Source organism: Aquila chrysaetos, chromosome 9 (genome assembly GCF_900496995.4).
Source record: "Aquila chrysaetos chrysaetos chromosome 9, bAquChr1.4, whole genome shotgun sequence".
NCBI lineage: Eukaryota > Metazoa > Chordata > Aves > Accipitriformes > Accipitridae > Aquila > Aquila chrysaetos.
The window spans coordinates 15,923,711-15,942,562 of record NC_044012.1 but is presented as its reverse complement, the minus strand read 5'-3'; the positions used below and the strand labels follow the sequence as shown (position 1 = coordinate 15,942,562).

Genomic DNA, 18,852 nt, shown 5'->3' with positions numbered 1-18,852 from the left:
AGACACAAGTTCCCAGCAAGGTTCCAAACGTAAAGCACAAATTCAGGAGATGTCGAATGAGAAAATGTAGAGGAGCTTGAGAAGCCAGCTCAATACAAAGCTGAAGCGTTTCCTGACCTCTTTCCACTGTCGATTTAAGGAGGAACGTGGCTTACCAGGTTACAGATGCGTGATCTGATTTTGTATAAAATGATGATGTGGTTAGCTGCAACCTAGTTTCCTGTCTGGCACTGAGCTAATATGTTAGCTTGGTAGATGGGGATCCTGATGCAGGAGAGATGGTATTTTCTGAATAAAACAGAGAAACTCTTGTTAAATAAAATAAAATTAATATTGCTAGTGCCTACAGCATACACATCAAATCCCTTTGCTTGAAATTCTTCCCTGTGATCGGAGCAAGGGCAACATAAACAGATTGGACAGATGAGGTGTCATGAAGTGTTGGGGCTTTTGTTTTGTTCTGTGTTTAAGTGTTAGGACTCCAGTAAAGCTGAAAGGGTCTTCCTAGAAAGTGGAGGAGGTTGATTTCTTCCTGTCCAGAGGAGAAGAGCTGATTTGTTGGGAAGCCATCCTTTAATGTACAAGAACTGGAGTGACTTTTTTGTGGGTCACTGGAGTAAGAGGCATTTTCATTTACTCTTCTTGTTTGAACCCTTTGCACAGTACTTGAGACTGCTGCTATGATTATTTTTTGCTGTGCTTTGCTCATGTTCTCTGGATTGCTTTCTTGTTCTGCCACCAGCCATGTCTGTCAGTCAGTCAAACCACTTCAGAAACTCCAAGTTATTGTCACAGTCTCTATCGTCCTTCCTCATTTTCAGTGCTTTGGCCTCTGCTGGATGCAGGTGCCTCTCTGCATCTGCAGAATTTGCTGTCTTTTTTGCTGTGGGTCTTGTGAATTGCCACCATCACAATTTCAGGTGGATTGGAGGATAAGAAAATAGCCAGAGAACCTGAAACTGGGATTTGATTATAAAATAGCACAAAAGATGAAAATGTTGGGATAGTTTTTTCCCAGGACAAAGAAAGATTTTCCTTGAAAAATGGAAGAGTCATGTTTTTTACTGTTTCTGCACGTGGATGTATCCTAGGAGTAGATAAGCCATGTGAGGACTTATTCTGTTTAACTGGTACAGTGCTCTGAATTTTTGTTCTCCACTGAACCAAGTGGCTAAATGGAAGTCAAATCACCATGTGTGCTAGCTAATATGTGGTTTGAGCTTTATTCACCCTTTGCAGAATATGCAAAACCAGCCTTTTTAACAGTGCTTTAAGAAGGAGAAAAATCCCAGTGTAGTGAAGTGCAGCCGTGGAGAAACGCAATGCTATTTCTCTGCTCACAAAAGTGGTGCCAGGTTAATGAATGCCTTCACTCTAAAATTACTCCATATTAACAATCCTGCGCTTGCAGAAAGACCTGTGAGTCAGCACGCAGACTGGGATAGCCCACACCATGTATGGCTCTTTGTCTGCGCTGATGTACAACTCAGTGCTACACAGGTTCTGGGGGGGGGGGGTCTTTGGCTGATTAGAACCATCTTGGACGCATCAAGTGCAGCATGTGCATGCGTGTGGGCAATGTGCCCTGGAGTCAGTGGAAGGAGAGCAATTTCTCCTCCCTGAAGTGGATTCATCCGGTGCAGCAGAGGCCAGAGTGAAGAACTGTTCCCTGGAACCTACCCCACGCTCCTGCTTCCTTAGCTCCAGGCCATTGCTCCTTGTCCTGCTATCTTCTGAGACCAGAGAATTCCCTTCCTTCATTTATATTATTACCTTGAAGGTATTTATAGACTGTGATTGAGGCCCCCTGAGTCTTCTCTCTTTGAGACTATGTAAGTTTAGCTCCCGCAGCCTCTTCTCACACATCTTACCCTCTAATTCCTCTATTGCCTCTTTGTATTTCCTCTAATATTTTAAACACTTTTCCTAAACTCCAAGCACCTGAGCCAGCTGTAGTGTATCACTAAGCAGGGCAATGCTATTAATGCCTACTTAATATTCACTTTCCCTGTAATTCATCCAAGACCAATACTAGCTTGTGCCCTTGCACATAGTATTGGATGCTCCCATTTTGTCGACTGCTGTCAAATATTAAATCTTTTCTGCTGCCTTTGTGTCTCATACCACAGTGCTAGTGCTGTTTGGTTCTACTTTTGTAGTTATAATTCATGCTTTATGCTTTAAGCATTTTTTTTTTTCTTACTGGTCTCAATTTGCTTTTTATACAATTCTGTTTCTTTTTTTTAATTTGACCTTGGTCATCAGTGTTTTAGGGTATCTTGTGCCTGTCTAAATGTGGACAATATATAGGGTCCACTATGTCCACAGATATTGAAAGATGACCATGTAGTGACAAATACATGTCACTTCTCAAAAGTGAAAATTACTTTTATCACAAATACTTGCATGTGGTTTCTAAGAAATGCAAACACATCCATGTCAGTAAGAATTCGCCTGCCCAACCACTGCTTTGCCCACAGGGTTGAAAACTTGAGGAGCTGATATTACTATTACAAGCTATGCACAAAAGGCTGAAGATAGAGGAATAAATCATCACTTTCTTTAATCTGCTAGGTCCTTTATGACAGAAGTTGAATATTTGATGTAAAGACTTGATTTTTCCATCATACTGGTAGGTCTTAGAGTCTTTCTTCCAGCAGGATTTTAAAAAATATCATACTGATATTGAACACACTCAGCACCATGGATCAGATGCTGTAGGAGAACTGACCTTGTAAGAGGAATGATGGTGAGCACTGGGCTAGGAGACCTTCAACTGATATTTGGCAGGTTTCCTAAAGGGATCTGCTGCATTTCCTATTGCCCTTGTAGCCAAATGTGTCCAGTGCACAGGACAGAGCAGTGTATCGTGTCATATTTATAGATAAGCACCAGACCTTTTAGTTAATTTCTGATAATTAAAAACAAAAAAAAGAAAAAATTGCAAGGCTGACTTGGTGAGAAAAGCAATTGAATTGGTGGTAGCTTTGGAATAAAAGTGAGCTTGTGATAACAGCACCTGTAGTGGACGTTTTATTATATCGAAAAGGGAAAAGGCATCCTATTGACATATTGCGAGAAAACCTCAGGATCTTCAGAAATGGTAGGGCTTAAATTGCATGAAAACTAGTAAGAAAAAAATGGTTCAAAAAGAGCAGGGCTGTCCCCTTGGTAACTGCATGTTTTCTGAAAGGGTGCCCATTCAAAAGATTGGTCACTTGGTCTGTCTCTGGGAGGCAGGGCCAGGGCATGCAGGAGTCCTCTTTTGAGATGCAAGAGTGGAGAAATTTGGTAGTCATCAAATCAGTGTTCTGATGATCAGATGCTTAGTTTCTGTTGTTTGAACTTATTAGACACCTGCATGTGCAAAGAAACAATGTTCCACCAGGGTGGAGGAAAACATTTGCCCTGGCTGCTACAGACAATATCCAGAGACAATGAGAATGTGAATTGACAAACATTTATGGTACCAGCTTTGTCACTTCACCAGTCTGTCAGTCTGTTGTACTTAGATGCTAATCAGTTGATATAGTAGTAATTTAAATCACTGGCTTAAAAAAATATGCTTTCACTAAATGCTTTTTTCACCTTACTATTTGCCTGTCAGCCTGAGATCATTATCTCCTGGCAAGGTTCTGTTCCATTGACATTATCTCTTAATTATATTAAAATGAAAGACAGAAGAAAAATGAGTATTTTACTGTTCAGGAATAATTTCTAGAACTATTATTTAGATTTATAGGACTGTGTCAATAAAGCAGAGGGAGGATGCTCTTCAGATTCAGTGTAATTGCTGAGTAAGGAAATTGGATTATGTCTCTTAATCTGGTAAATCAATCCTCATAAAAACGGCATGAGTGTTATAATCTCCCCTGTCTGAACCTACTCTTTCGGTTGATGACTGCAGGAAGCTGACAAAGTTGGGCAGATGGTCACTGAAGTGGTTTCACTGGAACTTCTCTGAGTCCAGATATAATGGGTTGGCCTCTTGGTTCACTTAGTTAGGTGGCACCTTCCATTACTTTTCACTGCCAATACAAGTCATAGTCATATACAGTGCTTTTTTTTTTTTTTTTTTTTTTAAAGGCTAACCAGTTTTCAGCAGATCCTACAATTACAAACTAAATGTTTAAGGTAGTCATTCCAAGGAATTTAAATATCAAATAGGAATAAAATAGGACAAAATTTAGAATCAAGTTCACCCATACCAAACAGTGGTATTATTTACTTGGTCACAAATTACAGGTCTCTTTTGTAGCTTTAACTGCAGGACAGTTGGGATGGAATTGGTCTTTTTCTTATTACTGTGTTTTAAATCCTGCTCACTACTGGCAGTGTCTGAATGGCAGCCACCCTTTTAATTGCTGCTGAGTGCAAGCAGAAAGGAATTTGCATTCATTCCTCAGAAGAAGCAAATGCTACAAGGGTGTACTTGAATTGGGGGTGGGGGTAAATATGCTGTCTAAGAACTGGTCATGGTTTCATAATTAGGAATTAATTGAGTTTTGCACACAAATTAGGGCTGACCAACCTCTCTTTTATGTGTGAATAATACTATGTTTTTATAATTCCAAAACACTCCCTTTAAACTAGAGACTTAATTCACTTTACAGATTAACACATTAAAATTAAACACGTCTTTCAGAACATTTAGTTCCACAGGTCAAACTGTTTTCTCCCCTCACAGTCTTAGTCTTAGCTGTAAGGACAGAATCCTCTAATCTGTCCTATTAAAATAGTGTTTATAAGCTGTGTAGGGAACAAAGGACATAACTTTGGATTGTTCTCAATAAGTGAAGCTTTCGTCATCTGCAGAGGTTTAGTATTTTTTCCTCAGATAATTTTATGTAAAAGTGCTTTCTTCCAAACTGTCTGCCACCTCCTTCTGGTCTGGTCTGAAAAAAGGAGTAAGGATAACATTTTTTTAAAATTTTTTTATTATTTTTAACAGAAGCCATTTCTCAAAACAGCCACCAACTCTGTTCCAACATTAATGGTTCCAAATTGGTCATCCCACACTAAGGAGCATAGTTAATATTTTGTCTGTGAATCAAAACAGTTCATTTCCATGCTGGTAAAGGCTGTTTATTTGTAAGTTTAAGGTTAATTCAGCAGTTTGGGCATCTATAGCACTAGGGGTTCTTATGGTTGTTTCCAGCACCCCATAATGATTTTGCTCTAATGTTGATGCATCTTTACATTAGTCGGAAATGTGTTCTTAATGTTTAGTGTAGGCAGGAGGTATGTAACTAAAAGTCCTGTCTAGATGGCAAATGTCAAGGAGTCCTGAAGCAGGTCTGGGGTGTGTGGAGAATGAATTTGTTCCGTGTGTGGCATGGGGACAGAGGGAGGAAAGTTTGGTCCTTAGCAGCCATTTGCTGTAGAGTTACAAATGGTTTTGGGTATTCAGAGTCATCAAAATAGAATGGTTTGAGTGGTCATAACGTATGTAAAGTGTACCAGATTTTTTTAATACTTTAGATATACTATAGCAGCACTTAATAGCTTGCTGGTATCAGCCAATGTAAACATAAGTGTAAGACATATAATCCTTATTAGTATGTATTTTAAATCGGGTAGCAGAATAAACAGGCATTAAAAGCTGCCTACCTTATTGGTATGCTGCTCTTTACATTGACAGAAGGTGGGCAGATACACTGGAATTTTTTAAATTTTTTTTTTTTTAATGAACGAACCATTTGCCTTTTGTATTCACAAGCAACTGCAGGAGGTAAATGCCTGAGAGTGTCATTGTTTCCAAAGGGATGCAGATATGCTACTTAAGGACACCAGGACCCAAGGTCTTAGAAACTCAAGAGCCAGATTAGGTCCATCTCCCCCAAAGTGAATGCAGTAGTCAAAGAGGAGAAATTGTAATTCCTTTTGTGATATCTTTCCCAAGAAGAAAGCATCAGTTTGACAAGTGAGAGATTTAGGTGTGGAGGCAAGCAAGGCAATTCATTTCAGTTTGTGGGTGTTGGAAAGCCACTAGACCTTTACACAGTGTTGCAAGTAGAGAGGGTGCTATAATGGTTGTTTAAAAGCAAAGCAAATGTTTACATTCTTCACACTTTCTTCTCATGCAAGTCTCCAAATCCCTATGATTTATGAAATAACACCCAGTTTTCATGCAGCTATCTTACCAGGTGCTTTACACACATTAAAGCCCACAAATGCTATAAAAGTACAGTTAACAAATGTTAAACAAACATCCTGGTCTCTACAATATCACCTGCTTTTTTAAAAAATAAGCAAACAAAAGATAGGCTTTGTAAAACCTTCCTGACCCTGCACAGCCCCCATACATCCTCAGCCATGAATGAAGTCATCACCATCTCAGAAACTCTTTTGGCTCAAGTTTTTTATTCTTCTGCATTTTTTTTTTTTTGGCACTCAATTTTCTTGTGAAATTTTATCCTTGCAAAAATGAATCAAAAAACTAGAGCAACTACCTAAAATTCACACCCTTGTCAAGCTTTAAGAGAAGCCTGATTTCTCTAGTTTTTATTTTCCTCAGGTATGGGGAACGTAGGCCTAGACCCTTGGCGTCAGTGATACTCATGTATTTGGAAGAGGGTGAAATTCTCAGAGGCAGTTGTTGAAGGACCGGCTCTTTTCAAAGCAGTAAATACACAAAGTAAATTGTTGTGGTTTGTACTTGAATATCCTCTTCACAGGTTATGCCTGCTGCAGATGAGACTCAGCTCAGACCTACAAGTTCCTGCTCATCATTGACATTTCCTTGGAGTTAGGAACCGGGATAAAAGGAGGTGTGATGGAGATTCAGGCTGGTTCCCAATGAGAAGCTCTGTTTTAAGTGATGGCCTATGTATTGCCATGCTATACTTCTGAAAAGTGCATTTATTTATTATAATCTGTCCTTAAAAACATATGCAAGGCAGCAATTTTTTCTTAAATGATGATAAAGGTAAATGTTTATCTTGTTTTGCCAGGAATCATGTAATTTTTCTTTCCTTCTGCTTTATCAGGTTGTCATTCAAGCTCTTTACAGTGTCAAGGACTCTGTTAATCTTCTTAAACTAAATGTTAAGAGAGAAGTGTCACAACTCTTAGTAAGTTAGCATTCTGCAATTACTTGTGACAGTCTATGTATGTTTGTGAGAAAAATAAAGGTTTGTCTATTTTTTAGTTAATTGAGGCTATAATCAGTGTCATTTCTATGATTAAGACAATTCCAAACATGTTATGGCTAGTTAGATCTTCTCTTCCATTAGATTTTATGTATATGAGAAATTCAGTTTTAGGGGGTAGGGGGTTCGCTTCCTTTCTTTCTTTCTTTCCCTTCCTGTTTAGATGTTGAAAAGATAAAGTACCCATTTTTTTCCACTCCATAGTTGGAATGACTCACTGGTGTTGAAGACTCTTCATGTCTTGGCTCTTTTACTGTCCAGCTGGCCTGTAACATCCCTGAATACAGTATTCTAACTCGTGTCAGCCAGATGTCATAAAGGTGAGGAGAGAAGGATGCTAATTTCAAAGGTAATTGGGCTGCTGAGGCAAACAGGTCCTGATGGTGGTGAATGGCAACTGAATGGTAGTGTTGCTACCTAATGGTAACATTGTTATCCTAAATTTAATATAAGCAGTCCTATATAAAAATGTTTACTGATGGTTGATTTTAGAGAGGGTGGTAGATAGTTACAGAGTTCAGAAGAAATAAACTGGCTTTTACTGTGTTGTGCCATGGAGCAATGTCCTGGCAACCAGACAGAAAGTGTTAACTGAGCAGTTACCCCTGCAGCAGGGCAAGGCCAGCTTGCTTCAACTGGGGCGAGTAGCTTAACCATGTTCAAGTGACCAGAACAGAGGCATTAAATTGAGGGCAATTGTAAAACTGTTTACTGTAGAAAAGCATTTTGAACAGGGGAATGATTTAAGCAGCTGCATTTCTGTTTCTGTTACCTCATAAAGGTCCCCAGTGTGTGTTTTCCACACTGAAAACTTGAGGGGCTATAAAAGCCTTCAGTCTATGTACTGGATTATAAAACTTTTTTTCCAAATAAATTAATATTGCAAATGCTTCTTCTATTTTGCATCCTTTCTGGAAACAAATTTCTCACTTAGTATTTATATGATCAGATAAATGTATTATCTCCTTATCTGCAGCTGAATCACCATAAAACAGCATTCTGACGGAAGAATGTCTTCACTACCATGGGGTACATAACAGATTTGCTTTCCTACCTGTGGTTTGGTGTTTAGAAAATAGCATATAGCTGCTGGCCATGATGCAAGTGACATTTTCTGCATTTTTAGGGTCCTGTTTTCAGAGAGGTTTTAAAAATTGCACAAATGAGCAGTTATATACATGTTCAGGATGATTTATATTTAACGTCTGCATGTTCAGACCAGACTACAAATGGCAAGCTTTGGAGACTTGTTACAAATATGATTGGGACCAAAGGTACAGCACAGGCAATTTCTGTGTCAGACCTGAGCCCCCATTGACTAGAGGAGAAAAAACAGCTAAACGTCAGGTGTGGAAGAGGTGTAGGAGGGTATTCCTCCCTTCTGAAAGCAGAATTTGCAGCTTCTTTCATGTCCAGTAAGTGGTCTCTTCTCTATGTTTGCACGTGTTCCCTGTTAGAGCTTTAATTTATTTCCATTTCATCACCTTCAAGTGCTGCAATCACTACTTATGTAAGTAACCTCCAAAAGGATAAATTAAGGGGCAGAAGAGATAGCGAGATGTGTGGGAGCTGAGAGCATCTCTGAGGCAGACTGCAACAAGGAGGCAGAAGGAGCCCCTCAGCGGGTGCTTCCTTCCATCCCTGAATGCTGTCCTGCAGTGCTGAATTCAGAGCCGCACACTCACAATGATGTGCAGTTTTGAGGAGAGGTTGGCTACTAGAGGTCACAAGAAGGGAGGCATGTTAGTGGTGTTTGCACGTGGTAGCTATTTGTGGAGAGAAACAAATGTGACTGTAGAAATGCATTAAATTAAACCAATACATCTTTTGACACAGTAGAAAAATCATTCACCTACAACCATGTCTCAGAAGGTGGAATGTCAGGAATGGAATACTCACGCAAAAGTCTGGGTTCACTAATCTGGGGCTCCCAGGGACTTCAGGTCATCTAATAGCTTGATGAAACAGAGTAGCTCAAAGGAAAGTGCTTCTGCTGGGGTGTAGATATCAAGAGCAATGGGCCTTTCCCAGAGCTATTGGAAGAGCGATGAACTAACGGTTGTGGGATACAATGTACTGAGAGCAGTTTTATGGGGGAGGCTTGTGGCTTTTTATCATCATAGGATATGCTAGATATCAGACCCGAGAGATTAAATAATGTATTTGTTATTAAATGAGAACATAACCACACTGTTAGAGGAAGGCAGTATTTTTACAATATTACATGGTAGAGGTTCTTCTTAATGCTTCACAAAAAGACCTGGGAGTGAATCTGTGCAGTTCTGGTTGAGGCGACCTTTAAGTACAAGAGGGGATGAAGCCTGGGAAAAAATACTATAAACAAGCTTCAATAAGAATATTTTTCTCCATGTTTGTCTTCTGGTTTAAAGTAAAACCTTCTGTAAAAGCCACGTATGGGAAAAAAACAAAAATGCAGCTTCCCATGTCATTGACAGTTCACTGCCAGGAATACAAATCAAAGACTTGGCACCTTAATTTTCCCCTTTAATTTATAATTATAGTCTGCTTGAGTCCTATGTGTCTGCTGGGCATTTCACATGCAACTTCTCCTGGTGGGAAATAACCCTTTGCTTTCAAGCAGTCACTGAAGCGGAGTACAGTGTGTTGCACCCAGAAGATGGGCACGGGCAGGGTGCTCCCTATCACCCTCAGGTGCTCGAGAGAGCTGGGACTCAGTAGCCTGTGTTCAGCCTGGCTTCCCACTAGAGGTGGGCTGTATGGAGGAAAGGTAGCCCACGCTCTCCTCCTCTCCCCCCAAGCTAATGATTTTGCTGCTGTTTAGAGGGGGAAGGATGGAGGCAGGCAGGGTTAGACTGAGCTGGCTGTTGTACGTGTCAGCACAAGCCAGTATGTCTTGAGAGAAGAATGGGTTCCACATCTTGGGGAGAGATCAGAAGAGGGAGACGGACTAGAGGGACTTGTGCCTGCCTTGAGGAGGGGAGAGGGTGGGAGTGCAGAGGGACTCGGTTGAGAGTTGGGCAGGTGAAGCAGACATCTCTCTGGGCACTGGTGGTGGAAGAGGAAAAGGAAGTGTGGTCTTGAAGGGCCTGGGGAACATGGTCTCATATCCCAGGCACAGGGCAGCTTGGTTCTTGCCTGTATGTTTTTCAACCACCATCATTGGGGTTTGAATTTCTCAGGGTCAGTGTCCTTAGCAGGAGGAGGGAAGCAGCTTGGAGATTTGAGAGAGCTAGCAATCCTCCCTGGAGCACTACGCATCCTGCTGGGCTCCTGCACGCTTGTGTGGAGTTTTGCTGCTGCCAGTGGTAAATACAAAATATATTATTTTGTTCCTCATCCTTTAGGAGGGGAAATTAACTTTTGCCTATGGTGCTGGAAAGCTTTGAACGGCCCATGACATACAACCTTCTCAGTCAATAGGTGGAAACAAAAGTGTTTTCTCTCCTAAATGATGCCCCCAGAGGTCTGTATGCATCTGACAATGTAGTTAAAGCTGAATGGCCCCCAGTAAAAACTGACTTTCAGGAACTGTAAGTAACACGATGGCTGGGACTAATCTTTAGCCTTGCCACAATTCTTGTATGGGGCCTCAGACATTTGAACAGCTACAAGAGCATCTTGATGTCCAGATTAAGGTATCAGTATTTGACCTACTCCCCCGCCTTTATCCTTCAACTTTGTCTCCCACTTTATTTTCTTAGAGGAAGAAACAGCAGCAGCTGAAATATTGCTTCTGTAGTTAATGTACCTGGCTACAAATATGGCAGTAGCCTATAATTTAACTTAGGAAAATTAGAAGGGTATTTCTGACCCAGCAACATTAGAAATTGAAGTCTATTTGTCACCTGCAAACACAGAGCTCAGACAGCAACAGTGCAAACTCCTTCATATTGGTCCCTAGTGTGATACTAATGTTGGCTGGGAGTAAGAGAATTCATTTTGTGGACCCTGCTTCAGAGCAAAGATTACCTATCATGCTTAATTGTGTGTGCTGGTTAGGAAGATGTGATATGGCTAGGGACAGTGCTAAAGCTGCTACACCTACGATCCCAGGGTAGAGATTCAGGTCGCTTTCAGGCTGAAGAATTGGCACTCGTGGTTCTAGCAGAAAATGAGAATAAATACAGCATTTTCCACCCCCCCACCCCCCCCTTCTAGATGCACTTGCTTACAGTCAGAGATTTAGAGTTGTCAAATCTTCAAGCGTGATGTTAGTATGTACTACCAAACCAATATGGGAATTTGACATGCTGCATTGTAATAGACTTATAATAACATGTACTAGGTTGTGATCTGCTCATTAAAAAAACATATCTAGAAGACTGTTTACCAGTTTGTTTTTTTTATGTAATGAACTTGGATTTATTTATCTAGAAATTGGTATACATTATTACTTACGCTTTCTAAATTCTGATTCAAAGAGCCACCTTTTCACTAAGAATTCAATACAGCCATTGAGTTTTGTACTTGTGGTTAATGGCATGTATAATTAGCACGTATTACATTGTTGTACAGTGTATTTTGTTGGTAGAAATGTGGATGCATTTGTCTGATTTGCAGATGTAATTCACTTATCTTTCAAAAAAATCAGCAACAGAAGTATTTGAAACTGCCTCCTTCTCCATGTACTGATACTGTGCACTGGACTCCGGCTGCTGGCACTGTAACAAACTATTTTGCTTAATACAATTTCATGCTCTTTCCTGTGAAATTCAAAGCTTTGCTTTACAGTTTTCAGGCCTGGAGGCTGCTGTCAATCAGGAAAATACCAGCATCTGTTGAATTTCTTGGAATGTGTCAACTTGGGTGATGGTGTTTTTAAGAATTTGTACACATACTTCAATTCAGCTTTGAGTGTTTTGAATCCTTTTATGCACAGTGTGATTAAAATAATTTAAAACTTGTACTGTATTGATTCAACGGAAGTTTTGTGATGGAATAAACAAAGAAAAGGACTGCATCTTTAATTAGCATGGTGAAGAATACTGTTTCTGTGGCCTGCATGTTGTGATGATGATTTGACTTTCTTGGGGCATAGCTCTTTCGCATTTCTTGGAGTTTGAGTGATACAGACAAACAAAGTTTGCAACTTGACTGTTGTAAGGCTGAGTCTTGTCAAGTCCAGTCTGAAATGAACTGTAGCTGGCCTTGTGTTTCTGTTTTGATAAATGAAAAAGCATTTGCCAACTTTTTCATTGCAACTGCGTAAATTACCGAAGTAGTAATTAGGCTGAGGTTGGATTCCATTCTCTGACTTATAGCATTGCCTCACAGAGAAGGCAGCAAGGGAATTATTTACCTTTTAATTGTAGTTCTCTGAAGGTGGGAGTCTCTATGGATTGATGCTCAGGGGGTCTCAGCTGTTGTGACCTTGGGTACTGAATGACTAGATTAAATGGTAAAGTTTAGAACTGGTCATAATGAGTTAGTATGAAAAGATGCCTTGAGGGGTCTATATGGCATATCATAGCCCCTAACTCCCAAATCCTTTTCAGACTAATTATAATAATTAGAACTTAAATAGGAATAAAACCCCAGCTCTCAGGGGGAGGTGGGAGGATGAGTGTGGCTCTAATAGCGGACACCATGCTCAGAGAACTCAATTATAAGCAAGTAATTTCCTTCTCTCCAAAAGGTAATTGGCCTCTTCCACATCTCTGTTCTCACAGATGATGGGGGAGAATTGTGTAGAGAGGGAGCTCTGCTGCCAATAGGAGCCAGGATTGCTGGATAACATGTGGAAATGAAAACCAGCAATGGCCTTAATCTTCTCCTGGACTAAAAAGGAAATGTCCTGAACACTGTGAAATGCCCAGTAGGATACATATGGAAAAAAACCATAGAAGTACAGTAGATGGGTGTACTGAAAGCATGTTGTCTTCATTGCCCTGGAATTGGATGGCTTTCATACAGACTCAGAACAGGAGCAATTCTCAAAGCTTGCTGTTGCATCTCAGTACCCCATTGTCGAGACACCCCACAAATAAGTGTTATAATTTGGCTTTAGCTATTCCTCTGAGACTGCCAGTAGTGGCCAGTTAGTTCAAATGTGACAGCAAACTCATTATAAACAATATACCTTAGGTTTTGCATTTTTAACGTGCATTTAAATTCCACTTTTATTACAGTTTTAGTTGAGGAGCTTCACTGTAAGGTGTTGCCAAGGAACAAAGCTCCAGGCATAAATCTGTACACCCCTCTCCCCCTCCAGTTCTTCCTCCCCATGTCAGGCCACCCCAAGCAGCTCTCCAGCCAGGCAGACAGTACAACTCCTGGAGGATCTGAGTGAGTTGAGGTTTGCTGCTGCAAAGTGAAAAAGTACTCTGCTGATATTCAGTCAAGTTTAAGAGTGGTTCTGACTGGATTGTGTTTATGACCCTTTCTTACACAGGAAATTTGATTTACTGGGAATGTTGACTGCAAGCCTCTGCTGTATCAGTTGGGGACAAAACCAGCTGAACAAATCTGTGATTAAAGTTAGGAAATTGTCTAATGTCCTGCAGAGGGCAGGTTACTCGCCAGGTTGATATCTTCAATTTGACAACATTCTAGAGCCCCTGAGATTTGCTTGCAGTTAGTAAAATGCATAAAGTTCTGGAACAGAAACACGTGGCTTTTAGTTTTAAAACATTTTGTAACTGACTGATTTCATCTGACAGTAGTCTCAGCACAGATAGCAATTGCTTACAAAACCAGATGTTTTTATCTCATAACCTCTAATTCTTTGCAGTCAGGGGAAAAAAAAAATCCACTTCTTTTCCAATGACATGTCTTCATAAAATACCAGACTACCTTCACAGTCTGTGTGGTCTCTGCTCTGGGCGTATTAAAACTCTAGATCCCCAAATCTCTACATTTTTAGGTAGTCTTTTAGATGAGGCAGCAGTCCTTTTCTTCCAGCTGCCCCCAAATCACAAAGTTAGTGCTCAGGCCTATTTCTAGCTGCAGTGGCATTTAAGGACATATCTGAAAGTGTGGTTACCCCAGGAACATCTTGGCTGGAAGATAAAACTGATTGTTCTCAACTTCCCAGTAATGGATAGACAACTGCACAATGCTGTGCATCTGCAGTGGACTGCTTGTTGCTTCTTGCATCAAATATTGGCAAACTTTTAACTAGCAAATCTCCAAATGGTGTTTTTAACCTCATTGATGTTCAGCATCTGTAAAAGCTGTGGTTGCCATAGTAGCAAGTTGTTGCCTGAGTGACAGTGTTCTTATGATGTCATCAGAAAACAGCCTGTTCCCAGGAATACCTTGAACTCCATATAAAAGTGCTGCCCTCAGTGTAGTTTAGTATGGAAACAATTAGAAATGCATGGTTTTATATCATTATGAAATACCTCTTTTTTGTGTGCTGGCACATCTTGACATCCACAGTGGAATTTTTAAAGAAAACAAGAGAATTACTTTGAACTTGTTGAAAAAAGGTTATTATGTAAAATGTGTATCTGACAGTGAGTGTTTGTTCCATTAACCATAAGCATTACATGCCTATCTGCTATAGACTGGCTATTGTTTAACTGTAACGTTTTATTCTATGTTGCAAGGTTCATACAAGTTTCTTAGCTCCGCTCCTTAAAGAACCACAAATGTAAAGCTTAATGATGGTTTATTCTTTTCTGTTCTCAGTACTTGACAAAGAGTGCCCTTTTCCTTGACATACATTTCTATATCGAAATAATGGGCACTTTATGAATTCTACCTTTTTACTAGCCGGGATTCATACGTGATAAGTAACAGCTCAGAGATGAAGGGTCTGAGATGGCACACAGTGGTGTGGGAGTGGCAGCAGGGAAGTTGCTATACTGTGGTCCTCTGTACTGTATGTTGGGTTTCTGCATGTCCTCGTCTTATACTAAGAAGTTTTGAGTAGAAAGAGTCATGTGACCACTACTCCAGCTTTTGCCAGTGCGTTGCTGTACATCCAGGAACATTTACGTGGCCAGTGCATATGCAGTGTGACCGAGCATCTCACCTGGAAGGTGAGAGCATTGGCTGAGACTGTTGCTTTCCGGCCATCTGTAGCAGCGCCGGCTGTGATAACGGAGCAGGCGTGTGCTGGCACACTACTTCTCGTGCCATAAAACAGCTGCTCTATCATTAACCTGGCAGGTCAGTCTGTTCTAGTGCAGGCCAGAGCTCTCAAGGGGTCCAGCCCCCTGTGCCTAGGCTGGGGGAGAGAGCATGATCCAGCAAATTCTCTTCCAGTTTCTCTCTGAAACTGCTAATACGGTGTCACACAATCGGTGCCCCTCCTGATCTAGGTGTCTGGCCTTACTTCATTTCATGCCATCAAATGGCCACAGTCATCCTCTGATCTCGTTTGACTTGGTTTTCAACCAGATTCACAGCACCAGCAGAAGACGCCCTGCCTACTACCAGCCTCACTGTGTGTTCTCCTTGCTCTAATGTTGCTTTTTTCCCCATCACCTTTAAAACAGAATGCGCTACCTAAGATATGTTACAATCGTATTATTTCCCTCGGTATATGCTCCAAAGATGTTGGAGTTTATTTTAATATACACTTAAAATGGAGCTTTTTGAAGCCAGCAGAGACTGAGCTGTGTAGATGGAGAAATGTAGTGTTTGTAAGGGAATGTTTGCACTGTGTATCTTTCACTTTAAGTCAAATGAAATATTTTGCAGAATCTGTTGTACTTATTATCAGTCTCCCTGCCCCTTATAAAATAGAAAGGAATATTTTCTACAGGTAAAGATTAGTTTTTTTTTAAAAAAAACTGGCTAGCTGATAAAATTGTGTGCTGATACTGAAGCATAAAAATATTCTTCCAGCCTCTTCTTTCTTCCAGAAAAAATGTTAATTGTCCTGATCTGCTTTTTAATAGCAGCATTTATTACCTATTGAGGCAAACAAGTTTGTTTAATTCCCATTTACTTTTATTCCCGTGGAAGAATAGATCATTTATATTACATTTCATGTAGGACACACTGGACTTGAGCTATCTTGCAGCAGAGAGAGCTGGAGAATGGAGCAACAACTGTATTATTGAAGAGCTCCATAGCCACAGACTGGGAAAAGCATGATCGGATGTGATTTTCAGAACAGATGCCCAAGCAGAGTTGGCAGTTAATTAAAAGCACTATGTACTTAATGATTAACTAATCACAGCATGATGGCATTCAACGGAGATGCAAGAAACTTCTCTGCTGGATTCAACAGAGAAACTCCTAATGTCTGCCTTCAGGGTACCGTACTTACAGCCGTTTGCTTTTGCATTACCAGCAGAGACAACACGAGCAGTTAGTCTAGCAAATTTCATTAAGCATTGCTTAGTTAAAACTTTAAAAACAGAAAAAATGAGCTTAGTCAACACTGTATCAGCTATAAATATTGCAGTTTGTCTTTAACAATAGTATTCCACAGCCATATTGTCAAACAAATGATTGCAAAGCACTATGAACATTTAATCATGCTTTATGAGGAAGCTATATTAAGTATTATTTCCATTCTGCCAATGACTAAATAAGGGACAGAGAGGTTACATGACATAAATGACATGTCTGTAAATAACAGTCTGGAAAGTTCTGGATTTTCAGCAACAGATGATATTTCTTTTCTTTGCAATAGAATTACGGAATCATGCTTGCAGTGCAACACCTATTCATTTCAAGGTTATCTTCTTAATCTCTTTATCCAATTTTTTTTTTTTTTTATCATACCCTCAAGTATTCATTTCTTCTGCACAGGAACTGACTATCTTTTTTGCCTAAATTTATGTACAGCACCTAGCACCATAAGATCCTGTGGTGTGACAACCCAACTAAATAATTACAATATTGCATTGCTGCATTTCATAGATTGTGTTCATGGAAAACCCAGTTATGTGCACAAAAGTGATGTGGAAAGCTGAGGCATTTTCAACCCAATTAGAAAGCAAATTTCTGGGAAATCTCTGGGGTGATTGCTTTCTTGTCACAATTCTGCTTCATGGTGTGGATGCAATCCAGATAATTAGAGCTAGAAAGGAGAATGACAGTGGGTTTTTTTAAAAAAATTACAGTTTGAATTCAGTGATGATACTGAAAAGAACATTTTAAAAATTATTGTTAGAGATTGCCAAAGATAATTGTTCCAGTGTGAACATGATTGGCAAAATAAAATGGCTACTTTTTCCAGTAGTGAACTACTCTGCCTGGCTGTAAGGATGTCTGGGTCTTGCTCCTGACTCGCGTAGGCTGTGAGTGCAGGGTACTAAGCGTCGATCTTCTCACTCCTCAACTTTGCTGGTAGCATTATCCAACATGGGAAGAGATGCTTGGAGTAAACATGTACACTATGCACCAGAGATCCTTGGCTAGAGCAGGCTATCACACCTGACACCAAGGCAAGCTGGGGCTTATTTTCTTGATACAGTTTGAATACGGTTTTCTTCCTTGCAGTTAGGTCTAATTCAGGAAAAAAAATAGCATTTATTACCTCCATTGTCCTGTTGCCATGGCCAGCTGGTCTGCACATACTGTGCTTCAATGTGAAGTTAGCTTTTCCTAAAGCAGAGCTTTCACAAGCATAAACAAACAGCTTTTCTTTTTCAGGAAAAAGATGCAACAACAAGACTGGCCAGTGCCTCTGCAGTGGCAGCAGCCGTTCAGCGCGTGTTCCTGTCAAGCCAGGTCTGCACCCCCTCTTCACCCCGATAATCCCCTCTGCTGTCTTTGCCCAGTCTTGCTGCACCGACCGCCCACTCTCCAGCAAAACAGACGAGCAGTGAGCTGTCGGCGAGGCACAGAAGATAAGGGTGTCAAGTAGAGGTCCAGTCTCTTGGTGTCTGCCTAAAGCCAGGATGTCCTTCTCTGGATCTGCATGGCACTGCTGCAGTTTTCTGGTGCCGCCGCAGACAGGACAAATTTCTTCTGTTCTGTGTGCCACCTCATGGCTGTTAGCATATAACTCTGCAGAGCTGAGACCTTGTCTCAAGGATTTTCACATGCTGAGTGGAAGACATGGACAGGGCAGCCTGAGGCTTGTTGGTCACTGTCCAGAAGACTTAAAAGGTGAAGCACTTGTAAAAGCCCTTGATTCTTCACTTTCAGGTCCCTGGTTGTACTATGGAGAAGCCAATGCAAAGTCCATAAACTAATGATGTTTACGGGATAGTTATTGCTACAGTGAAGTTGTTTCCAGCCCCCTCTGGGAAGAGGGGAGACCCCAGGGCTAAAAGGCCAGAGCACGGCTATGGGGCTCAGGAGTGGGAATGCTGCTGGACTTCTACTGCAGTGCGTGGTGAGTGCCTGAATCTCCAGATTGTGTCACCTCTTTTCAAAAGGGGTACCAGCCTGTTCCTGTAACTTTCTAGCTGTTTTTCCCCATGCAAGTAGTTGTTTTTCTATGAGGAAAGACATCAGTGGAGATGGACCTATCAATAAGCTTGCCAAGAGAGGTTGTCTGTCTATTAAGAAAGCAAAATAATAGTTTTAGTCAGTGACTGACCAAGTTAGAGGCAAGAAGGAAATCAAATGTTAGTACAAACTGATCTGACAGTAGATCTTCTTTGCTGCTCTGAACAGAAAAAAAGAGTAAACAAAAGTGGTTAGTGCTAAAGTGAATGTGCTTGGTGCTTTCCACATATAGAAGAATATAGTGTCCTTGTTTTCAAGGTAGAAAAACAAAGGGAAGAAGTGCAACATGAGCAAAGTGTGAAGTGGCTCCTCTCCATGGTAACGTGTTGCATGAGTAACATCTTTTTGGTGGTAAGGC

At 40.6% G+C, this 18,852-nt stretch overlaps 1 long non-coding RNA gene across 3 annotated transcripts in view; it reads left to right on the top strand.

The window, feature by feature from the left end:
• Positions 1-18,852, top strand: part of LOC115345818 — a 131,197-nt gene that overhangs the window by 74,597 nt on the left and 37,748 nt on the right. The window contains exon 9 of one of the 3 annotated variants that reach the window (XR_003924939.2): positions 6,678-6,809. The exons of the other annotated variants lie outside the window; for them this stretch is intronic. This is a non-coding gene — a long non-coding RNA (uncharacterized LOC115345818). Of the gene's footprint in view, positions 1-6,677; positions 6,810-18,852 lie in introns of those variants that run through there. 3 annotated transcript variants of the gene reach the window in all.